This window comes from Callorhinus ursinus, unplaced genomic scaffold, assembly GCF_003265705.2.
Source record: "Callorhinus ursinus isolate GAN/ISIS: 27379988/994484 unplaced genomic scaffold, GSC_fseal_2.0 scaffold4, whole genome shotgun sequence".
Taxonomy (NCBI): Eukaryota; Metazoa; Chordata; class Mammalia; order Carnivora; family Otariidae; genus Callorhinus; species Callorhinus ursinus.
Genome location: NW_027397066.1, coordinates 88,516,818 through 88,540,812, shown reverse-complemented (window position 1 = coordinate 88,540,812; position 23,995 = coordinate 88,516,818). Strand labels below are relative to the sequence as shown.

Here is a 23,995-nt window from a genome sequence, read left to right as displayed (position 1 = left end):
TGAAACAATTTTATTGAATTGAAAAGCAATGGAAACAAACACCTGATAAGTTTCTTAACAGACATAAAAGCTTTCTCAAACTTAAAAAAACTCAGATGTCACCACAAAACCATTAAAAAGTTGTAGAATAAAACAGCCACACATAGTTCTCAGAAAAAAAATACTTATCTAATTAATCCTCATTATAACCCTAGGAAGGATTTTAAAGAAATTGGGATAAAGTGAGATGCTCAAGGTCAAACAGGTAGAAGAAGCAGAGCCCAGACTGGAACCAGGAATCTGACCTCAGGAGCCCCTATTCTTTTTTTTTCTTTATTTAAGTTTGTTTGTTTGTTTGTTTGTTTAGAGAGCTAGGGGGTAGAGGGGGAGGGGCACAGAGAGGGAGAATTTCAAGCAGGCTCTGCACTGAGCGCGGAACCCAACCCAGGGCTCAATCTCATGATCCTGAAATCATGACCTGAGCCAAAAATCGAGTTGGACACTTAACTAACTGAGCCACCCAGGCGCCCAAGGAGCCCCTGTTCTTAGTGGCACACCACCACCTCCAGTACCATTACATGTAAGAGGTCAACAGTATAGTCAGCAATAAATAAATGAATGAATAAATAAATGACAATCAATTATGAGCTTTTTAAAAAAGATTTTATTTATTTATTTGACAGAGAGAGTGAGAGAGTACAAGCACAGGGAACAGTAGAGGGAGAGGGAGAAGCAGGCTTCCCGCTGAGCGGGGAGCCCAATGCGGGGCTCGATCCCAGGACCCTGGGATCATGACCTGAGCCGAAGGCAGACACTTAACCATCTGAGCCACCCAGGCGCCCCGATGAGCTTTCTTTTTTTAAGAAGAGTTACATGAATACACAGGAAAGTCCCCTAGATAACAACAGAGGCATTTTTAAATCTCTGTAATTTTGCAAAAATTTGTATACACTTAGAAAAAAATTTCATATTTATAATTCAGTCCTCTTGTGGGAGGAGAAGGGGAAAGGCACCAATTATTTCCCATCACTCATATCTACCGTTTAACTATACTATTGTTATTAATAAACTACCATTTGTTTATATCACTTTATAGTAACAAGACCCATTTTAGCTAAGATACTGCATGCCCATAAAGTTTTTCCAGAGACCAACATATCTTAGCTCTTCTTAATTAACAATCTTAGAGCTTAGCTTTCTTATAAAACTCCTCACCTAAAATGAGTAAGTAATATGCTTGCAGATAACGAGGGCATCATCATTAGTCATGGAGTTCTATTTCAAGCACTCACAAAATTTACTAAATATTTTTACTAATGAGTGCTTGAAAACTGAAAAAATCTATAGCTTACTAGCAAATTATCATGTATTTTTGTGAAAGACTTTCCCAACAAAAGTAACATGAGTGCTTGTCAGACCTTTCTAATAAGTTTTTATTCCGCCACTAGGTCTCACATCTGTAGAGGTGTGATGACAGACTTCAAACTAGGAAAACGGGCAGGCTTTGTAGGGTGACAACACTCTGGGAATGGATTGGAAAAAGAATTTTTTTCAATTTAAAAGATAAAACCAGACTTCTGAATTTTGGGAGAGAGATGCTTGGGTAGAGGACAGATGTTTTGATTTCTGGTACTGATTTGCTATCCCTTATTAGGGAAGGTTGGACATCAGTCTTGTATCCAGTTATTAAAAGAGAAAGCTCCAGCCTACAGCAGTGGTTGCCTGGGACTGCTGGTGGGAATGCGGAGTGACTGCCAATGGGCTGGAAGTTTCTTTTGGGGGGATGGAAAGGTCCTAAATTAGACAGGGATGATGGTTCACAATTCTGTAAATTTATTAAAAATCATTTGTGACTTTAAATGAATTTTATACTATGTGAGTAATAACCCCATTAAGCTTCTTAAAAAAAAAAAATACAGCCTCGAGGTAAGTTGTTTCTAAGGAACCAGAAAACCAAGGGTTAGTCCACGCTGTTATTATATTCCATGCTCACGTATCCCTGTCAAGTACAGTACTCCTCAGCTGAGCACTTCTTTAGCAGTGATTCTGGAATACACATTTCTCGTTTTCTACAGACATCAAGAACCAACCAATGAAAATCAAACCACTTAAGAAAATTTGTGTAAACTATGCTCAAAAAAAAAACCCTTGTAACTAAATAATATGAAGTGACCAAAAAAAGATGGATTTTCTCTAACATAATCAAAATTTACTGAGTTGTATTCAAAGAAAACACAAGATGGTCTGTTTCTTTCACACACACACACACACACACAAAAGGTCACTTTAAGTGGTGAGGTAGACAATTTAATACTTGTTGAAAGGAATACTTATTTACAAAGAGCAAATATTAGCTGTGTAAATTGGAAAACAATAAATCGTGGGACTGGGAGTATTCCACAAGAAGGGATAAGCATCTGCCTTCGGATCGGGTCCTGATCCCAGGGTCCCAGGATCGAGTCCCGCATCGGGCTCCCTGCTCAGCGGGAGGCCTGCTTCTCTCTCTCCCACTCCCCCTGCTTGTGTTCCTGCTCTCACGCTCTCTCTCTCCCTGTCAAATTAATAAATAAAATCTTAAAAAAAAAAAGAAGGGATAATCTCCAGGCGATAATGCAGCATGAGAGGGGGAGTAGTACTCAGCCTGTATTGTTTCTGACTTAAGTTTGATACAAAAAAGTAGCTTCCCTAAGATCTGACTTGCAAAATGTTCCATAGCATGTTTTAAAAATCTGGCTTCTGGGCACCTGGGTGGCTCAGTTGGTTAAGCGACTGCCTTCGGCTCAGGTCATGGTCCTGGAGTCCCAGGATGGAGTCCTGCATTGGGCTCCCTGCTCAGCAGGGAGTCTGCTTCTCCTTCGGACCCTCTTCCCTCTCGTGCTCTCTCTCTCTCATTCTCTCTCTTAAATAAATAAAATCTTTTTAAAAAATAAAAATCTGGCTTCTATTTTCTAACTGCTATTCTTTTTTTTTCAGATTTATTTATTTATTTATTTGAGAGAGGGAGAGAGAGTGCGAGCAAGCGCTGGGAGAGGGGCAGAGAGAATCTCAACATACTTGGCACTGAGTTCAGAGCCTGATGTGGGGCTCGATCTCATGTCCCTGAGACCATGACCTGAGCTGAAGCCAAGAGTGGGACGCTTTAACTGAGCCACCTAGGTGCCCCAAGCTGCTATTCTTTTTATTGCAACGGCTACAGAATTCCAATGATCAGATCTGATTCCAGTGTCTTTTGGAAAGACAAAACAGCCACCCTGGGATTGCGGACTGAGGTTCTCCAATAGGAGGAGGGGACTCAGCTGGAGCCACAGGGAAAGACAAGGTGACAATCCATAGTACAATGTGGAACATGTGGTGAGGCAAATAAATGAATAAGTGAATGAGGGTGCAGAAAGGTTAGACAGACACACTAGATACATAGGTACACAGACAGATTGACTGGGAACTTGCAGATAGAAAAGGACTATAAAACGAGGTCACAGGGTGCCTGGGTGGCTCAGTCGTTAAGCGTCTGCCTTCGGCTCAGGTCGTGCTCCCGGGGTCCTGGGATCGAGCCCCGCATCGGGCTCCCTGCTCCATGGGAAGCCTGCTTCTCCCTCTCCCGCTCCCCCTGCTGTGTTCATTTAAAATACCTCTTTAACTTCCTTTAGAGGTACTCTAAATCAGACATTCTAGAGTTAAGGGGTAGAGTTGGGGACACATCAAGCACTTTGCCCAAAGGCTGGCTTGGGCTTGCCCTAAGCCCCTTTCCCCACCTCCATTCTGGATACATCTAGGAAAGCTTAGTTTCTCGAGGGTGGGGATAGAGGGACTCCCTTGGTCTTGTCTTCTTCCTTTATCTGTAGTTTTCGGTATTCTGTACACTAGGCTAGAATTTTCTACTTCCCATTCATCTTTTCTGAACTCACTGCCAGTGAAGTACAATATACCCAAGATCTCAGAGAATAAGCTGGGTTGAAGTCTTGCCTTTGTGTCAAAACTGCTTATCTACTTTAGCGTTGAGCAAAAGAAGGCCCCTCTCGTTTAAACAGCCATGTGTGCTCTTGATAATCTGAACTGTAATTATGCCATAATTAGAATAGATGTTTGGTCACTAGCATCATTCCCACTGCCCCTGCCCCCCTCCAACTGGCACTACCTGCTCCCTGTTTAATGGTCAAACAAAAACAGCCAGAACTTGGTTAGTATCAACACCCTGGGATCTTTATCAGAAAGGTTAAATCTACAGCCTAATGAAACAACAGTGATAATTATCTGCTTCTACATTCCTATTCTTCCTTATATACCCCAAAGATTAATATACTTAGAAACTGATGCCCTTGGGTTTTAGTACTTATTACTCTGGACTAGGAGCACAGATGACCTATTGAAATGAGGACTTTCCTGGAAGCCACAAAAACTCCATTTAATATTTTTAAAATATATTTAAGTCTGATATTGGAGCTTATATTTTCTCCTAAGAACAGGTGGCAGGTCTAAAAGAAAAGCAGAAGCCTGGTTGAACAGTTTCACATACTCTCCAAAACACGCAACATACTCTAAGTGGTATTAGAAGACCTGCTTCTAATTAAGTAAATAGATCACAGTCAACAGTATATTTTCTCATCACAAAAAAAAAAATGTTTTTAGATTTGGAAGCATATCTGATTACTGGAAAACCATGATAAATAATGGGAAGGAAAAAAAGAACAGTTCCTTAAAAATAATTTTATAATTCTCTAATAAAGCTCCTTTATTCCATGTCCTTCAGATTACTTAGAAACACACCTATTGAGGTGCCTGGGTGGCTCAGATGGTTAAGCATCTGCCTTCAGCTCAGGTCATGATCTCAGGGTCCTGGGATCGAGTCCCTCGTCAGGCTCTCTGCTCAGTGGCAAGTCTGCTTCTCCCTCTCCCTCTGTGAGCTCTCTTGCTTTCGCTCTCTCTCAGATAAATAAGTAAAATCTTAAAAAAAAAAAAGAAATACACCTATTGATTTCTCCCTCTACCACATGGTGACCAAACTGTGGGGATACTCTATACAATTTCATAGCCTATTTAAATGGGTATTTAAAAACAACATCTTGAAACCTCGCTTGCTGTTTACTAGCTCGCTGTTTACTAGAATATTACCTCTTCAAGACTTGAGTGAAATCACCTGCAAGCAAGAACACCAGAAGGGAGTTAATTGATCTTGCTATAAAGTGGAGGCAAAGGTGAAGCTTTAGGAGAAGCATTTAACCAGGAACTTGCAGTTAGGACATACTGTGGTTACAGCAGAGGGCAGATGCCGAAGAATGGGAAGCTTAAATGCCCAGCGCTGTTGTAGAAATGACACCCAGATACACTCCAATACGATTTCCTTGAGGTCTAAAGTCTAGTTTTTGATATGTATTTAAAATACAATGGTTATTGTATTTCCAACAAACAAGTTCAAGAAATAGCTTAATACGTACAATCTGAGTGATTTAGGGGTGCGGGCACTTCCTTGTAGCAAGAATTAACCGCTGAAAAATTAAAGAGAAGGAAGCTTCTAGAATCTGCACCTCCAGCAGGTTTGCCCCATCTGCTTCTTGCGATTTAGGTGTGGTGTTATATAGGCCTTGGTAGAGGGCAAAGGTGCGTGGGGAGCATGAAGGCAAGGCATGTCTTTGTGTTTTAAAGTCCTGCGCTCCAGCCCACCTGGGTTCCTCAAGGCAGAGCAAGGTTTTCACTATAAGGCAAGGAAAAAATAGGAAAGAGACCACGGAAGACCCAGAAAGGTCTGTATAAAGCCTACATTTCTCATTTTCTTATGCCAACCACAACAATGTTCTTTTGCATGACTGGCCGAACAAGCCCCTGCTTTCTGGTCTGAGGCTATAAAAAGCAATACTTTCTCCAAAGCCATTAAGGTCACTATATTTGGCTCTAGTTTCTCTCAGAATTTAAGCCGCCATGTTGTATTTAAATACATTATTTGTTTCTCGAAAGCACTTACTTGACCAATGCTCCTAATCTAGGATTTTGTTCCTGTAAAAAACCTAATAATGATGATTCATGTTTCCCAGTTTTGGGTCTTTGAAGAGGGACCCAGATTTCCAAACCCAATCCAACACAAGGATTAGCACACATCGGGGGAAAGGCAGCAAAAAAAGTAACTTAAAAGATTAAATACCCGAGTCTAACAATGCCATTTTAACAATTTCAAGGAATGCAACAATTTCAGTGTTATATTGGTGCCTGAAATATATCTATAAAATATCTACCTATTGAATTTTCATTTATCCTAATGAATGAGAAAGAAACTGTTACAAAGTGTACGTTTCCATAATTATTACCAGAAAGCTGGCATATTAAAATTGGAGGAAGTAAAGAAATCTGGTTTATACACCATTAGATTTAAATACTGTCTTAGTAAATACTAGTGGCTAAGTATCTGAATACTCAAAATGACTGCCACCGGACATGGTCTGCTCGGGAAAAGGAGGTTCTTTAGAACTAAATCCAACGTGTTCAGCAAGAGCAAATGATCAAGGAATCTTCAGCTGCATCAAAACGTTTTGATAACAAGGTTTAGTGCTCCCCTCCAGTGCCTGTTTGCACTCCCCAGGCTATAAACTGCCCTTACACAGATGGACACACTTCTCTCTCAAAACAGGACACACCTCACTCAAGACTTTTGTCTACTCTGCTAAAGACCTCCTGCATGGAGCTTGAGCACTCCACCACAAAGCCTAGGGGTTGCTGGTATAGTAAAGATCGAGGAGTGGATGTATATACACCACTGATTACGTGGTGATCCTTAGCCAATTGCCTGTTTCCCTTCAGCAAAAATCTAGAACAGGATACACAGCTCTTATTTTGTATTTCTTTTACGTATACCATAACATGAGACGTTTAGTTCCAACATACCTAAGCTGTCGCGCCAGGAGATAATTAGAAAAAGAGGGAAGAATTTGGGGGGGCTGTGAAAAGAAGTGATAGCAGAAAAAGAGTAAGAGGGATGCCTGGGTGGCTCAGTCGATTAAGCATCTGCCTTCATTAGGCTCAGGTCATGATCCCAGGGTTTTGGGATTGAACCCCGCATCGGACTCCCTGCTCAGCGGGGAGCCTGATTCTCCCTCTGCCTACTGCTTCCCCTGCTTGTTCTTTCTCTCTCTCTGACAAATAAATAAAATCTTTAAAAAAAAAAAAGAAAAAGAGTAAGAGTTTTTACAATGAAGCCTTAAAAGAGAAAAAAAAAATATGGAAAAGCATAGACATCAGGGCTGCACTTAAATGGCTCTTAGGGACCCAACGTAAATTTTGATCTATGTAAGGGCAGTTTATAGCTTGGGGAGTGCAAAGAGGCACTGGAGGGGAGCACTGATCCTTGTTATCAAAAGCAGGACAGCCCTGAGTATTTGGATGGGGAACCAAACTGTAGGTACTGGGGGTAGGCGCAGTGACCCAGCAACCCAGTGCTGGAAGACTGGGGACTACCTAGGCTGGAACATGTCTACCATAACAATAGAAACATAATCACAACGAAAACTTAGCATGTGAAAAAGGCCAGATATTCATTTAGCTCAAACTATTATATGTAAACAAATATATAATTATCACATAAATATACACAAATTCTATATAAAGAATATAGAAAATATAATTATGATTCTTTAATCCAGGCTTCCACATGGGGCCTTGGCTCTCCACTTTCTTTGTACATGAAGTCATCTTTTCATTCTCACATTCTTTTGGTTAAAGCCAGGTGATTTCAGGACCCCCACCAGGAAAGGCCACCCTTAAATGCAACTGGGAGAGCATGGAAAGAGACAGTTTGGGAACAGAGAATCACTTTGGCTGGGCTATCCACAGGGCAAGTGGAAAATGGGCCGGAAAGGAAACACAAGGAAGGGATAAAGTTGCTAGGGCCTGTCTCATAGCCAGAACTCATTTCCTTACTTCCTATTTGGAGCTGATTTCCCCCACACCTCCTCTGACATATCCTAGGCAAAAGAGTTCCTGTGACCAAGTATCTCCGAATTACTAATAAAAAAAACTTCCTACAGAATGTCTCCTTGACAGATTAACACACCAACTTCTACCCTATTGTCATCCCTGGATAAGAACACTAGAAAGTGACCTTGAAACAAAGTCCAGTAAATTATAATTTAAGCTGTAATTGAAAAGGAGCATAAAAACTGCAAAGGGGGGGGCGCCTGGGTGGCTCAGTCAGGCATCCAACTCTTGATTTTGGCCTCGGGTCATGATCTCAGGGTCGTGGGACTGAGCCCTGTGAGGGGCTCTGCACTGAGCAAGGAGTCTACTTGGATTCTCTCCACCCCAACCCTACCCCCCACCCCCCCACCCCCCCACCCCCGCCTCTCACATGCTCTCTCTCTAAAAACAAAAACAAAGAGCCCGCAATGAACTGCTGGTAGGATCAGAAATCGGTATAATTCTTTTGAAATTCTGTCTCTTTTTAAACATGATAAGAACTCTAGAAATGCTTATACCTTTTGACATAGTAACTCTACTACTGAGAATTTATTTTAGAACATGTCTTAAAGAATTCAGAAAAAACAGTATCCAAAAATATATTCAGTGAAACAACAATCTAAATGTCTACAGGAGACATTCAGAAGCAACTGTGAAGCACATCAAAACATATATAATACATTAAATACATCTAAATATCTACAGTAGACATTTTGAAGCATCCATGAAATAGATTCAATTTATTGTTTAAAAAACAGCACCTGGGGCACCTGGGTGGCTCAGTCAGCTAAATCTCCGACTCTTGGTTTGGCTCAGGTCATGATCTTGGGGTCGTGAGATCAAGCCCCAGGTCAAGCTCTGCACTCAACAGGGAGTCTGCTTGAGATTCTCTCCCTCTGCCCCTCCCCCTGCACTCTTTCTCTCTTCCTAAAATAAATAAATCTTAAAAAAAAGCACCATATCATTTTCATAAAAATGTAAATGTATGAATTTTTAAAAACCAAGATAATAAATACACCAAAAGAATGTCAGCTGTAAATGCTGGTGGTGAGATTTACCAATTATTTTTATTTTCTTCTGTACCTTCTTATTTTCTCCAAATTTTCTGCAATAAAAGTATTCACCCACGTATTTGAAAAACTATTTTCAAAGAGTTCTATGAAGATTATGCTTATGATTTTAATGATGAGGAAATGCAGTATGGTTTCAGCAACATAAAGATGTATATTACATAGATATAGAAAAAAATCTGAAGAACATAGACCAAATATTAATACTGCTTGATGAATTTAAGATGATTTTAATTTTGTCCTTACTCCATGTTATATCTTCTAATTTTCCACATTAATCATTCTTATTATAATCAAGGAAATGCTGATGGCTATTTTTAACTACAAAAGTATTGACAGAGTTAAAAGGGAGAATGTGCTAGTTTTTAAAAAGGTATTTTGTGTTGTACAATTTCAAGTATGCAAAAAATGCATGTATAGAAGAGTCAGAGCACAAACGCTAAAATATTAATGGTTGCAAGTGGTAGGAGTATGAGATTTTTTTCCTTCCTACATTTGTGTACAGTCCACATTTAAAAATGTTTTCATTATAAATGTATTATTCTATAGCTAAAAGTATCTCAAACCATGCATAGCTGTTGCTGTTGCTTTCAGGGAGGTACTTATCAACGGAAATCTCTTTATTTCCTGGCTTCCCTCAGCCTCAATTAAGTGCAATAAAAAACACAAGTCCACAACGTTGCATTTTTAGAAGCATCGGCATTGTTGCTGCTGCTGGGGAGAGCCCGGTCAACTAACAGCTGTTTGAAGTGTTACAGCCCCAACGTGACATACACATACAATTAAATTAGTCTTAGCATGAACTTTCAAAAAGAGACTTAACTGTACCGCAGTGTGGTATCTTCTGCAGGGTTTATTTGCAATAAAGGGGTGAGGGCTGCCTTATACATTTCCATATAATGGTTGTCACTCAATATTTCACAAAGCAAAACCAGTCACTAATTCTGTATTGTTTCCCCTGAATAAAACCAAAAGGGGCCAAATAGCGGAGAATCAAGTCAAACCGGATTTCATAGAGGAGACAATTCAGTCAAAAATGCAAATCCCCAAGCCCTCTTCAAATATTGGTAGTTTTCCTGCACTGCGGATGCTTTATAAGCTTGTGTACTTAAGCATTTTAAAAACCTTTTTTCCTGATATTTGGCGGATTTTTGCTTTCTTGTACTCATTATCAATTCATAGTTTTTGTCCTCTGTTCTATGTGACAATAAAACTTCAGAAATAACCTGAAATTGCCTGATGATCAGTTAAATAAATTGTGGTTTTCAAAATAGTCTCTATTCCATATAAAAAAGTTATTTTTAAAAATTGAAAGAATGATTGGGGGCGCCTGGGTGGCACAGTCGGTGAAGTTGATTTTGGCTCAGATCTGATCTCAGGGTCGTGAGACTGAGCCCTGTGACAGGCTCCATGCTCAGTGCAGAGTCAGCTTGGATTTCTCTCTCCCTCTCCCTCTCCCTCGGACCCTCCCCCACCCCACTAAAATAAATAGATAAATCTTTAAAAAAAAATTTTAAAAATAAAAATTAAAAGAATGATTGGGAATAGTCACTTAAACCAGTTTGCAAAAATCCATAAATATTACTAACAATCCCAAGTACTACAAAATTCTAATTCCATATCTTTTTTGTTTTTTTTTAAAATTATTTTAGTGCTTTCTCTAATTCCAAAAGCCATATATTACACACTTTGGAATCACTTCTAGGAATTTGTCTAAAGATAAATGAGAAGAACTGTTTTCCAAATCTACTCATCAGAATTTTGGGGCAACAGATGCATTTTAAAATTCAGAGCTTTGACTTTCAGAAAAACTATATGTAGGTATAGCATATATTAGGTCTCAGAGCTTACCACTACCCCCTTGCTGGACCTGGGAAACACCAGATACTCAAACACTGATACATTTGAATGAGACATATGAAAATATTCACACCAAGTTGGTTAAATAAAGACTATAAAGAGCTTTTGGTGAGTTCAAGAAGTGTTCAGACCCCAAGGGTTACCGAGGGAAGGAGCAGAGGTAGGGGAAATAGGAGAGGGGGAGGGAGGGGAGGAGGAACAGACAGGAGGGGAGGACCTTTAGTTTTTGGAAATTCAATAGGTAAGTGATTCCGGACCTGTAAGACTGAAACCACACTGTCCGTCAAGATGGGACTAGTTTGGGGCACCTGAGTGGTCCAGTCGGTTAAGCGTCTGCCTTCAGCTCAGGTGATCTCGGGGTCCTGGGATCGAGCCCCGCGCCGGGCTCCCTGCTCCACGGGAAGCCTGCTTCTCCATCCCCCACTCCCCCTGCTTGTGTTCCCTCTCTCGCTGTGTCTCTCTGTCAAATAAATAAATAAAATCTTTGAAAAAAAAAAAAGATGGGACTAGTTACATTGTAAATGTTTTATTTGTACAATAAAATACTATCATACCATCATACCATGTTAGGTGAAGAAAGTAAGTTGCAAAATGGTGTGCATAAACAGCATGATTCTTTATTGTGGGGGGAAAACTGTGCTGCATACGTAAATAAATTACATGTACATAAATAACCTGGTTACTGGAAAGGTGATACTACATGGAACACTTTACCTTTTTGTATTGACAAATTAAATAAGCAGCATGTTTTGATTTTACTACCTAAAAAGACAAAGATAATTACTTACTCAAGGGTAGTCAGCGTCTATTCTAGGAAATACTGTAGGGCTACCACAGTTTAAAAAAAGTCACTTCCCTCACAGAGCTTCCATTCTGCTATGTACAACAACAACAACAATAAAAAGATTTAAATTATTGTGAAAAAAATAAAACAGGATGGAGAAAGAGAGTAACAGGAGGGATATTCAACCTGGATCTTTGGGCTAATGAGGTAACAGTCCATTTAAACATTTTACATGAATACTCTTCATCAGAAAAAAAAAACAAAAAACAAAACAAGGGGCGCCTGGGTGGCTCAGTTGGTTAAACCGCTGCCTTTAGCTCGGGTCATGATCCCAGAGTCCTGGGATCGAGCCCTGCATCGGGCTCCCTGCTCATGCAGGAAGCCTGCTTCTCTCCCTCTGCCTGCTGCTCCCCCTGCTTGTGCTCTCTCTCTCTCTCTGTGTCAAATAAATAAAATCTTTAAAAACAAAACAAAACAAAACAGTGTATCATCAAGTCAAAGGTATATCAAGAATATCTATGTTCCGGGGCGCCTGGGTGGCTCAGTCGTTAAGGGTCTGCCTTCGGCTCAGGTCATGATCCCAGGGTCCTGGAATCGAGCCCCGCGTCGGGCTCCCTGCTTTTCCCTCTCCCACTCCCCCTGCTTGTGTTCCCTCTCTCGCTGTATCTTTCTCTGTGAAATAAATAAACTCTTAAAAAAAAATGAGTATCTATGTTCCAACCTGCTGAGACCCAATTCATATAAATAGCTTCTAGAAACCTATACAAATATAAATTTTTAAAACTTTTAAAAAGGGATTCCACTGGAAATGCTCCAATAATTACTCAATTATGGATTTTTGCCTTTGAGTTCTTTTCCATTTTTAACAGACCAAAATAATACGTGTTTAATATTCTAATTATATTCATCATAATGGACTTTTAATTGCTCACCCCAGTGCTGTCTTCTAAGAAATGTTTAACCCACATGAGACTTTGAAGGAAAGGTTAAAGACGCAATTTTATAATCACCGGAAGAATAAAAACAAAGGCATTATGTGGGAACAGAGAGGTTGAAGGTAGCAAATACCTAATGAAGATTTAGAATTCAATTAGACTTAGAGTGCAGAAATTTTATCATTGAATCTGAATAGGTAGGATAGAAACTACGGATGTAGAAAATTTCAAAAACCGTACCCCAAGGTTAATGACATAGAGTGACCAAATTCAAGGTAAGCAGTCCTCAAGGGTTAAATATGTAGTAACTGCTACACTCACTGTTGAAAGCCTGGAAGGTAAGGCAAACACGTGGATGGCTAACACAGAAGACAGAATTATTTCTGGCCTTCCGTTCTGTGCGGAATTTGGCTTGAAATGCAAAGGACGGTAGAAGACTGGCTCCTATTCTCACGGGATTTTTTGGTTAAGTAACTCCCCTCAATCTTTCCAACCAGAAGTGACTTAAAAAAGACCAAAGAGCAATAAAAACAACTTTTATAAATTAGATTAGAGCCTGAAATAACATTTGAAGTTTTGTAAAACCATACACCAGACAAGTAAAAGTGAAAAGAAAATTCAAATAATGAACATAAAATGGGAGAGGAGGGAAAGATTGGAGAGACAGATATAGATGTATATTAAAATATAATGTAACAGGAATTTTAAAAGTCTAGATAAATAGATGAAAACTGAGAAAGTTTTTAAAAAGTAAAAAAAATTTTTTAATAGCCTTTAAAAATGCCAAGCTCTACTGGGTGTTGTATGGAAGTGTTGAATCATTATATTGTACACCTGAAACTAATATTACACTGTATGTTAACTAACTGGAATTTAAATATTTCTAAAAAATAAAAACGCCAAGCTCTACAAATCAGTAGTGAATAGAAAATCAGTGAAGTAGTTATCCTATTCAGTTTAGCACTGGTCTATCATTGGAAGTAAACTATGGTCAGAATTATTTTCTACAGAGTGAAGCAGATTTAGAAAAACACAGGATGATCAAAAGAACTGTTTCTAAACCTGAACATGATGCCATGAGGTAGCCAGGAAACACTATAAACTCAACGTTCAATTGGCATCGGGAAGCTGAAAGATGTAATTCCATACTTAATCTTATTTCCATCGAATCTAATTCTCAGTGATGACCCTACATAAATAAAAGTATTTGACTATAAATAATTACCTGAAATTCTTTTTTTAAAAAATATACTTATGCTATCAAAAACCTTTTTTTAAAAAAAATTGAAGCAAAGTAACAGGCTAGAAAAGTGGGGTTTTTTTCTCCCCCACTTTGGCCTTTTTTTTTTTTTTTTTTTTTGCTTCTAACATCTCCTATAGCATAATCTGCAGCAATATTAGGCAATTAGGAGCCCACTTCCGAAGCTTATACTGAACAAGACCAAAAATTACATTCTGGTTAATATGTATCTATACTTCAAGTAGAGGCACATTTTAAGAATGTCAAAAAGGATTACAGGTTGATGCAGAACATTTGCAGGAAAAGAGTGAATTCCATCTGGGGGGTTTACCGGATAAATAAAATCTCAGCTATCACCTCAGCTTCCAACTCCTTCCTCTGCTCACTGACAATCACTCCAGGTCCCATGCATTTTAATCCTCCATCATTCTACTGAACTCTGCTCCCTCCAGCTTAGTTCAGGTCTCAAACATCCTTCCTTACAGAGGGCAGGATATCCATAGCCACAACAAATTTTAAATGCATTAAATCCATCCACCAAAAAAGATGCATAAAAAATCATTTTTTAAATAAAAAGAAAGCCGATATGGTTCTAGGAGTATCAGGCACCGCTACTGTTTCGTACTATGAGAGCACGAAGTGAAAACAGCGCGACAGCAGCTTGCTAAGAAGATAGAAAGTCGTGAACAATCCCGCCCAAGGAGAAAGTGAAGGGCCACCGTATCTGTAGGGGAAGGACCGACCATACTGGCTATTTGGGGCAGCCCTCCCTTCCTCCGTCCCTCTCTGGTTTGGTTCCCGGTCCATTTCCTACTTTCTTGGCTTCTTTCAAGCCCTTAAATGGCTCTCCATGGCCCAAATCCATTGCTTATTTTGGCTTTAAAAACAAACTGACAAACAGAACCTTTCAAACATGTTCTACTGAAAGTGGAGAGAACAGTGTAGCGAACCTTATCGGCCACAACAACTGTCACAGGAAATCTTTTTCATCATCCCCCGCCCAGGATTTTTTTGAAGCAATCCCAGATATCTCTTCATCTCATCCGTACATATTTCAGTCTGCCTCTTTAAGATAAAGCTTCTCTTTAAAACAAACCAACAAAACACCTTACTGCCATTGTTTCCGCTAAACAAAATTACCATAATAATAAATACCCAGTCAGATGACCTTTCCCCAGTCATCTTATTTTTTTTCTCCAGACTATTCCCGGAGGGTGTTGCCTCCTTCTGACATTTGCCAGTGCTTGCAAGGACCTTCATAATCTGGCCTCTGCCTTCCTTTACAGGCTCAGTTTTTGAGATGAGTTTTTTTCCTGTCCCTAAATCTTGTGCTTCCAGTGACATTTACTTAACTTCTGTTCCCTTCACATGCGATATTCCCTCTCATCAGGCCTTTACATATAGTTTTTTTTTTTTAAGCTGTCTAATCCTCTCGCTTCTACCCCCTTGCTTACATACCTGCCCCTCATATGCCAATGTCATTTCGTCCAAGAAACCTTTCCTGCTACAATTCCTGGACCCAGAAATGAACTGTCAAACACAGCACTCCTGGCCCAGTGAGGTTACACAGCCCAGTCTCCCCTCTCCCCAAGTCCCCAGTTTTTTTTTTTTTTTTACCGTTTTTTAAAATTTATTTATTTGCCACAGAGAGACAGAGAGCGCACAGGCAGGGCGAGCGGCAGAGGGAGAGAGAGAAGCAGACTTCCCGCGGAGCAGGGAGCCAGACACGGGGCTCGATCCCAGGACCCAGAGATCATGACCTGAGTGGAAGTCAGACGCTTAACCAACTGAGCCACCCAGGCACCGCCCCCCCAACCACCACCAAGTCCCTATTTAAAAAACAAATGCCAAAAAAAAAAAAAAAACACGCCAATTTATAACTTCTGGCTTGTTAGAAATTAACCTTCTCTCTGGGGGTCCTTTGTGTCCAACATTTTCATGGTATGCCTAGCATTCTTCACATAGGCCTTCTGACCTATGTATTCATGCACAATTATTAAGCAAACCTCTTATAAATGGTGTTCTATAGCTGCAAATCAGATTTTATTTCAAAGTTTGTAAATGGTAAGAAAATCCACAGCATTTTAATTAAACATTATATTTAATAATCATAAAGCCTTTCAAATGTGAATTACATATTTAGCAAATACCTCGGTGTAATAAAGACAGGGACAAAAGTGCTAGTGGAAAAAGAAGACCCTAACTCTAAAGAAAAGGCTCTGAACTCCTATTATAGGAGCTGAAAACGGCTCCACTTTATTCTGAAAGTGGCACCAACTCCTAAAAACAAAAATGTACTTATCAAGGACATTACTGTTCTTCAGCAGATAACTGCCTACGTAAACAGACTTTCTCTGCGGAGATTTTCACCAAAGTGCAAGCAGAAAACTGTATTTGATTATCGACTGTTAAAGAGTTTTCTAGGAGATGTTTGTCGACCACTTTGTGCAGCTTTTCTTCCCTATGAAAATAAGATCATATATAATGACTAGGTAAAAGTGAACATTTCTCTAGGGCCTTAGCAAATCTAATTCACCTTATGTTTATGGCTTTGAATTATTTTAAGAAGCTTTAAAAAATAAAAAAAACCAAACAAAATAAGAAAGCTTTTTTTGGGAAAAGTTTTACAAATACACACTTTAAATTATGTTAACAACATTACGATCATGCAAAGCTAGCTGGGATTTACCACTATTGTGCTCGATTCTCTGTGCCAATACAATTAATTAACATTTTAGCTAACACTAGATTGGAATATTTAAGTTTTTAAAATTTTTTGAATTTGTATCCCATTAATGATTTAAATTTATATAACCTAGACTTAAGAATAAGAGCTGTAACTAACACTCATATAAGTATTTACTACCGCCCAAACATTATTCTAAATGCTTTACTTATTTAATCTTCACCACAACTATGAGACAGATATTTTTCTTTAAATTTTTTTGTTATGTTAATCACCATACATTATATCATTAGTTTTTGATGTAGTGTTCCATGATTCATTGTTTGTGCATAACACCCAGTGCTCCACGCAGAACGTGCCCTCTTTAATACCCATCACCAGGCTAACGCATCCCCCCACCCCCCTCCCCTCTAGAACCCTCAGTTTGTTTCTCAGAGTCCATAGTCTCTCATGGTTCATCTCCCCCTCCGATTTACCCCCCTTCATTCTTCCCCTCCTGCTATCTTTTTTTTTTCTTAACATATATTGCATTATTTGTTTCAGAGGTACAGATCTGTGATTCAAGTCTTGCACAATTCACAGCGCTCACCATAGCACATACCCTCCCCAATGTCTATCACCCAGCCACCCCATCCCTCCCAGAGACAGATATTTTTATTACCCATACTTTACAAATGAGCACAGAGAAGTGAAGTGAATTGCCCAAAGTTCCCAGTTACTAAGTAGAGGAGCCAGCATTTGGTACTTTGGTAGTTCTAATTCAGTATGTCATTTTGCCACTTTTTGAGGAAAAAAACATCTACAAATGAGCACGCAGCTTCAGGATGAATTCTTGCAGCAAATTAAAGGAAATGTGATGGCACCCCACCCCTCACCCCTGCATCTGAGGAGCCAACCTCAGGAGCTCAGGAGATTTTCATAGGCAGAGCTCCCGTGCTGCTTCCTCCTGACACAGAGTGAGAATGTTCCAGAGTCGGCAGGGAAGACCTGACATTTCCTTTATGGCTGTGACTCCCTGGCTGGGTCAACTCGCCTCCCCTAACTTTTCCATTTATATCCTCTTTCTGATACAGGGGACAGGAATGCTCCAGGAAAGGAGAACCAGACCAGGTTTAGTTTGTCGTGCTAAGGACGTGCTTGGGAACGAGAGAGGGGCCATGCGTTCTATCTGTGCTGTGAACCATACTGAGAAGAAAGAAGTACATTCCAGGACAGAGTCTCAGGGAGACTATGCAGATGTGTCTCCAGGCCCCCATCTTAAACTAATGGAGCTCTGCTTTTCTTTCTGTTTTGGATGGGTTACCCAAAACCTCATCTAAAATCTGGGTTCCGTGGCTAAAAGTTTAGACAATAAGGTAATGGTGACATGCCAAGACCCTGGATCAGAACAGACCAGAATCCTTTTTTCTTTTTAAAAGATTTTATTTATTTATTTCACAGAGAGCGACAGCAGGAACACAAGCAGGAGCAGAGGGAGAGGGAGAAGCAGGCTTCCCGCTGAGCAGGGAGCCCGATGTGGGGCTCGATCCCAGGACCCTGGGATCACGACCTGAGCCGAACGAAGGCAGAAGCTTAACGACTGAGCCACCCAGGCGCCCCTGGACCAAAATCCTTATCTCTGTTTTTGGCCACAAATAAGCCATGACTAATCCTGGGTACATAATTTACGAACCTTGGGCTTCAGTTTCATTTACTACAACCCCATTATTTTATTTCTAAGACCCTTTGCCATATTTAAAAAATATATCATCCTGGGGCACCTGGGTGGCTCAGACGTTAAGAGTCTGCCTTCGGCTCAGGTCATGATCCCAGGGTCCTGGGATCGAGTCCCGCATTGGGCTCCCTGCTCAGCGGGGAGTCTGCTTCTCCCTCTCCCACTCCCCCTGCTTGTGTTCCCTCTCTCGCTGTGTCTCTCTCTGCCAAATAAATAAAATCTTTAAAAAAAATCATCCTATAAAAAGAAAGTAAAGATGCATTAGTGATCTCAACCAAAACAGCTAAAAAAGGCAAACAAAAATCCCATTTCTCACATTGAGAAAGAGGGTAAGGTAACTTATTACTGAAGAATGAACTAACCACCCATGCTCTAGGTATTTCCTCTTAGAGGTGAGAACCCCCATGAGTTTGGTCCTATGGGTGAGAAATTGATTCTGTCAAAGATATAAAAGTGTCCGGTATTTTAATTTAGCTTGATGTAGATAATTTATGGGTAACAGGTTGATAGGGGTTTATTAAGATCATCAATGACAAAAGTGTACTCAGCAACCACAGCCCCTACATGTCCTTGAACCTCCATGAGAGTATCTTAGAAATCTAAAACCACTTGATAAGAAGTGAAGCAATCTCTGGTCCTCAGATCCTTTGGCCTTACCTCTCTCTCTCTCACATTCTCAAATAAGGGACTATGTCAAATGATTAGCCACTGGCATAGTACAATAAAAAATGTGGTTTATCTTATATCTTTGTTTCTTACGGTCAGAAAACACATTTGTCAAAATATGCCACATGAAAAGGGAAATAAATTCATGGAAGAAACATCCATTAGGTTCTATTCACTATTCAGCCGTCTAAAGGGAGTAAGGAGAGTATGGGGAGAGGGCAGCTAATGCAGAACGCCTTCCGTACCACGACTGAAGCCAATTAAATAAGAAGCTAACAAAGAGCTGCTGATCTCAGTCTAATTAAAGAATAAATAAGATATTAAAACTAAAGAAAATAATTTTATAAGGTTGAAGTGAAAGGTCACATCACATAGAACAGTGATGGTTAATTTAGATGCAAGGTAAACAACAAAAAACTATTGGGTGAGCTCAGAGGCCAATACCAAAAGATACAAAGAATCAAGTATTATGCTTTATTATAGTGATTGACCATTAAATGGATGCAGATCCAAAATTAAGAAATAATGTAAGTCAGTATAAACTATATTAAAGTAGTGTTTAAAAAAGGACTTTTCTAAAACACTTAAAATTAAGAAGTAAAAATATCCCAAGTAACTTGAAATCGTATAACTTGATTTCAAGAGCGTAACTTCTATTCTATTAGCATTAATGTTTAAAGGCAGACAATTTACCGTATCAAAAAAGATTAGATTTCTCTGGTAATGGATTAGCAATCCTAGATTCGATTTTTTTCTTCTGGGTAGCAGAGTATTCCAGATTTAACCTTGGATGTCCTACCACCCCCGCAACATTCATACACACAGACACAGACAGAAACACACCCGTGTGCACGGGAGCACGCGCGCGCGCGCGCACACACACACACACACACACACAGTCAAATAACTTTGGAAAAGCAGAGGATCAAGTATTAAAGCTCTGTTAATTAAAATAACCAATTTCTCCCTCAAATTTTTAGAATAAACAGAGCTAAGTGAACTCCATCAAAGTTTATTTGAACCATCTGAAGTATTATTTATGGCTTCTCCTGTTTTTGAAAACAAGTTCTATTGTGTTCAGTAATCTTTTAGGAATGATTAACACAGTTTTCCATCAAGTAACAAAGATTTCTGATGAAAGACTGAAAATCTAAATTAATAGAAAGACTCTAGGTTCTTTATAAAGCCAAGCTTAAAAGCATTTCCCCAAATCAACATTCTACACTCAAAATTATTCAAGGTATGAGACTGCATATAAAACAGGGATTCTACCTTCAATGCGAAATTCAGTGAGCACTACTGTGGCTTCAAGAAAAGTCAGAAAATTGTAGAGTTAAATAAGCTTTCCCCTTACATTTTATAGAGATCCAAAAGTTAACCTGAGTCACTAGGCTATTATTTTGGTAATACAACCTTATGGCAGCTGAATAAAATGGTGTCAGTTGCTTAGATTTTGCCACTAACCCAGGCTTCCAAATTATTTTATTTACTTTTTTCTTTTTTTTTTTTAAGATTTTATTTATTTATTTGACAGAGAGAGACAGAGAGAGAGAGAGGGAACACAAGCAAGGGGAGTGGGAGAGGGAGAAGCAGGTTTCCCGTGGAGCAGGGAGCCCAACGTGGGGCTCAATCCCAGGACCCTGGGAACATGACCTGAGCCGAAGGCAGATGCCCAACCACTGAGCCACCCAGGTGCCCCATTTATTTACTTTTCTAAATAATTTTGCATGAACGAATGTTGCTAGCTTTTGAGATAATCCTGAGAGCCACTCCCCTCATCCCTTTCTTCCTGTTGATTTTATAGCAGATCCTTCCTTGGGAAACACTCCCACCTGATAGAACCAGAGAGAGACTCTCTCCAAGTTCAGGGAGAAGAAAGGTTCCTAATCTCACAGCACTGCTGAATCACTACAGAACATCGAACACCATCCAGGCACGGCTGTCCCACTAGCCCAAAAGGGCAGCGACGTACTCTCAACACAGTCCGGTAACATTCTGGTTTTCCTTCAAGAAATAAATTCAAGGGAGGTTAGAAGTCTTAAAAGATCAAATTGGGATTAGTGCTATGGCTTCCTCCCCTTACCCAAGCTCCTCCCATTTCTTCAGTCCAGCTTGGAGGGTGTGCAGTTTGCAGCCTACGTGGACTATCTCCTCTGCTGGGGTGGGAGGTGCAAGGGCAGTCCGCATAGGACTTGGGTCAATGTTGCTGGCCGCCAGCCAAGCGCCTGGCTTCTAGAGCACTAGGGTGGCCGTGAATGACTGTGTCAGCTCACACACTCAAAGACACCAGATCTACCTCATCCTTCTCCAAAGAACCTCAGGTACCTTTCCTTGTCGAAAGGAGTCAATAACGTAGCTGCATAATTAGGATTTCCAGATGTGCTACAAAGCCCCCCAAAATTTCACCCGATTTAGGATGCTTTACTTAATGTGACTGCATTCTTTATTATAATGTATCTTATTTAAGAAGGGGGATGTAGCATAAGGCATAAGAAAGTACAGCAAAAACTCGTATGTTGCTTCAGAACATTATGGATGCCTCAGAAGCCCACAAGCAACCTCTGTGATTATATCCCCCTCCCTCTACATAATCCTAATGTCGTTTCTCAATATATAAATAACTTTCAAAAGTACATAATGCTGAAAACCCTAGAAGAAGTTTCTTAAGGACGCTATAATTATAATTTCTATTAACGGCAGTTCTCAAGATGATAAAAGAATCAACGAATCCTTAAAAGTTCTCCTCTTTTGGTTTTCCTTCATTCCTTCCCATTTCTGCCCCTACCACTTAGGGAGTTGTCTGGAAGGCAGGAGGCATTGTACTATTCCCCAGAGCTTGTGATAAGAGACATTGGTGCTCCCCAAATATTAACATGTTAATATGCACAACCACTTTGTGGGGGAGGTACCATGACCACCTCCGTCTGAGGCATGAGGAAGTGAAACCTAGAAATCTAGCAAGTGGGCAGAGGCTATGAACCCAGGCAATCGGCTCCAGGGTTCATGCTCTTAGCCACTACGCTATGTTGTGATTCTCTGAGATTTTGGTCTATTTTTACAATTAGGAATGTGCTCTTTTTTCCCAAAAAGAAATGGATTTCCTTCCTCATGAATCCTTCTGGGGAGAGAGTTCATCTTTCCCTCCTGAACCCTCCCTCCCCAGTTACCATGCAGGTGGCAGTCTGTTTGCCCTATGAGGTTACTTCCTTTCAAATATTAGCCAGCCCCACCTTCTAACACACAGTTACTCGCCCTGGGTCATCTGATGCCTTCAGTGCTTCCGTGAATGTTTATACCCTCCCCAGTGACTTATGAGAGGGACATTTACTGGAAATATTGTGGATGGACATGTCACTGTGGTGAGGTGTTCAGAGTGTCTGAATCACTCCTGTTGCCTAGTAACTGGTTTGTGTTTGGCAGGAGGAAGGTGACTCAGACAGGTATACTCAGACACAGGGCAGATATTTAGTCAGCATGACCTCCTCCCAGCTAGACTGTTCATTTCATGCTTAACCTTGACACTGTTCTTTCACGTGTCACTGTTAGTAGAGGCTCCTTCAATTCTTTCCAAGTCAGGGAATTCAAAATACAGTATGCTGTGCAGAGCATCAGCAAATCCCCTATGGCTGAAATACAGGCTACATTATCTTCCCTACTGAGTTCTGAAGAAAAACTTTAAGACAAAAGTAATTACAAAATTCTTACATATAAAAGTGGATTGAAATTTATAGGCTGTCATGAAAGTTACTTTCCATTCCTCTGAGAATTAGTTCATGATTTCCGTGAATATAATATATTCCTAAACAGCACTGAGTCACTTATTTGGTCCTCATACTTAGTTTTCCTCAGGCAAACAGGGTTGACTCATTTGGCGGGGGCCACACTCTTGGCCAGAAACCCTTTACACCTATACACAGACCCAGCTTTTTACCTGAAAGAATTGAGGACAAAATATAAGTGGATTCAGAATAGTAGGGATTCATTCTCAAATACCAACATGACTAGACAGAGATGTCAGAGTGGGCCTGAGGTCACCTCACTGATTTTTGTCTTCAAATTTAAGTTAGCATGTGTGCCTATGTCACTCCAGAAGCCAAAACATTCTAGAATAAAACACTCTGGACTTGCACTTCATGTAAATCTCCAACAGTTATTATTCCCCTAATATTTTAGAGAGACCCACCATTTTTCCTAGTGATGTCTATTCTTTAAATATTCAAAGGAGAAAAAGTGGGGGTTTTTGTTTTTAATTTTTTATTGTTATGTTAATCACCATACATCATTAGTTTTTAATGTAGTGTTCCATGATTCATTGTTTGTGCATAACACCCAGTGCTCCATGCAGAACATGCCCTCTTTAATACCATCACCAGGCTAACCCATCCCCTCACCCCCCTCCCCTCTAGAACCCTCAGTTTGTTTCCTGAGATTAAGAATTCCTCATCAGTGAGGTCATATGATACATGTCTTTCTCTGATTGACTTATTTCGCTCAGCATAACACCCTCCAGCAGTTCCATCCACGTCGTTGCAAACGGCAAGATCTCATTCCTTTAGATGGCTGCATAATATTCCATTGTGTATATATACCACTTCTTCTTTATCCATTCATCTGTCAATGGACATCTTGGCTCTTTCCACAGTTTGGCTATTGTAGACATTGCTGCTATAAACATCGGGGTGCACGTACCCCTTTGGATCCCTACATTTGTATCTTTGGGGTAAATACCCAGTACTGCAACTGCTGGGTCGTATGGTAGCTCTATTTTCAACTAGAAAAGGTGGTTTTGAAACAGGCACAGAAATACACACATACCAGAGAGTGGGGTTTTTTGGGTTTTTTTGGTCCTTTTAAGTCACACCTGCTCAAGACACAGAAAGTAAGACCCAAGAATGTGCCTAAATGGTACCTCTAATCTTGGTGGGAAAATCCTGAATCCTAAATTTCTTTAATGCTTATGGACTGAAGGATACAAATGTAATTTAGGAAGTTGTCTTTTTTCTTCCCTGCTTCAAATAATATTCATCCTTACAGGTGGGTTCCAGTATGCCTGTTATCTATAAGTACTATTAAAAGTCTAATACATGATATAAATTTTACTTTGTTCTTGACAGCTATAAAAG

At 40.0% G+C, this 23,995-nt stretch overlaps 1 protein-coding gene and 1 long non-coding RNA gene across 6 annotated transcripts in view; one reads left to right on the top strand and one right to left on the bottom strand.

Annotated features, from left to right (window-relative positions):
• SGMS2 (sphingomyelin synthase 2) overlaps window positions 1-23,995 on the bottom strand; it is an 83,971-nt gene that overhangs the window by 25,186 nt on the left and 34,790 nt on the right. The window lies entirely within an intron of this gene.
• Window positions 1-23,995, top strand: part of LOC141372641 (uncharacterized) — a 30,078-nt gene that overhangs the window by 1,878 nt on the left and 4,205 nt on the right. The window contains exon 2 of the long non-coding RNA XR_012378003.1: window positions 20,677-20,859. This is a non-coding gene — a long non-coding RNA (uncharacterized lncRNA). The remainder of the gene's footprint in view (window positions 1-20,676; window positions 20,860-23,995) is intronic.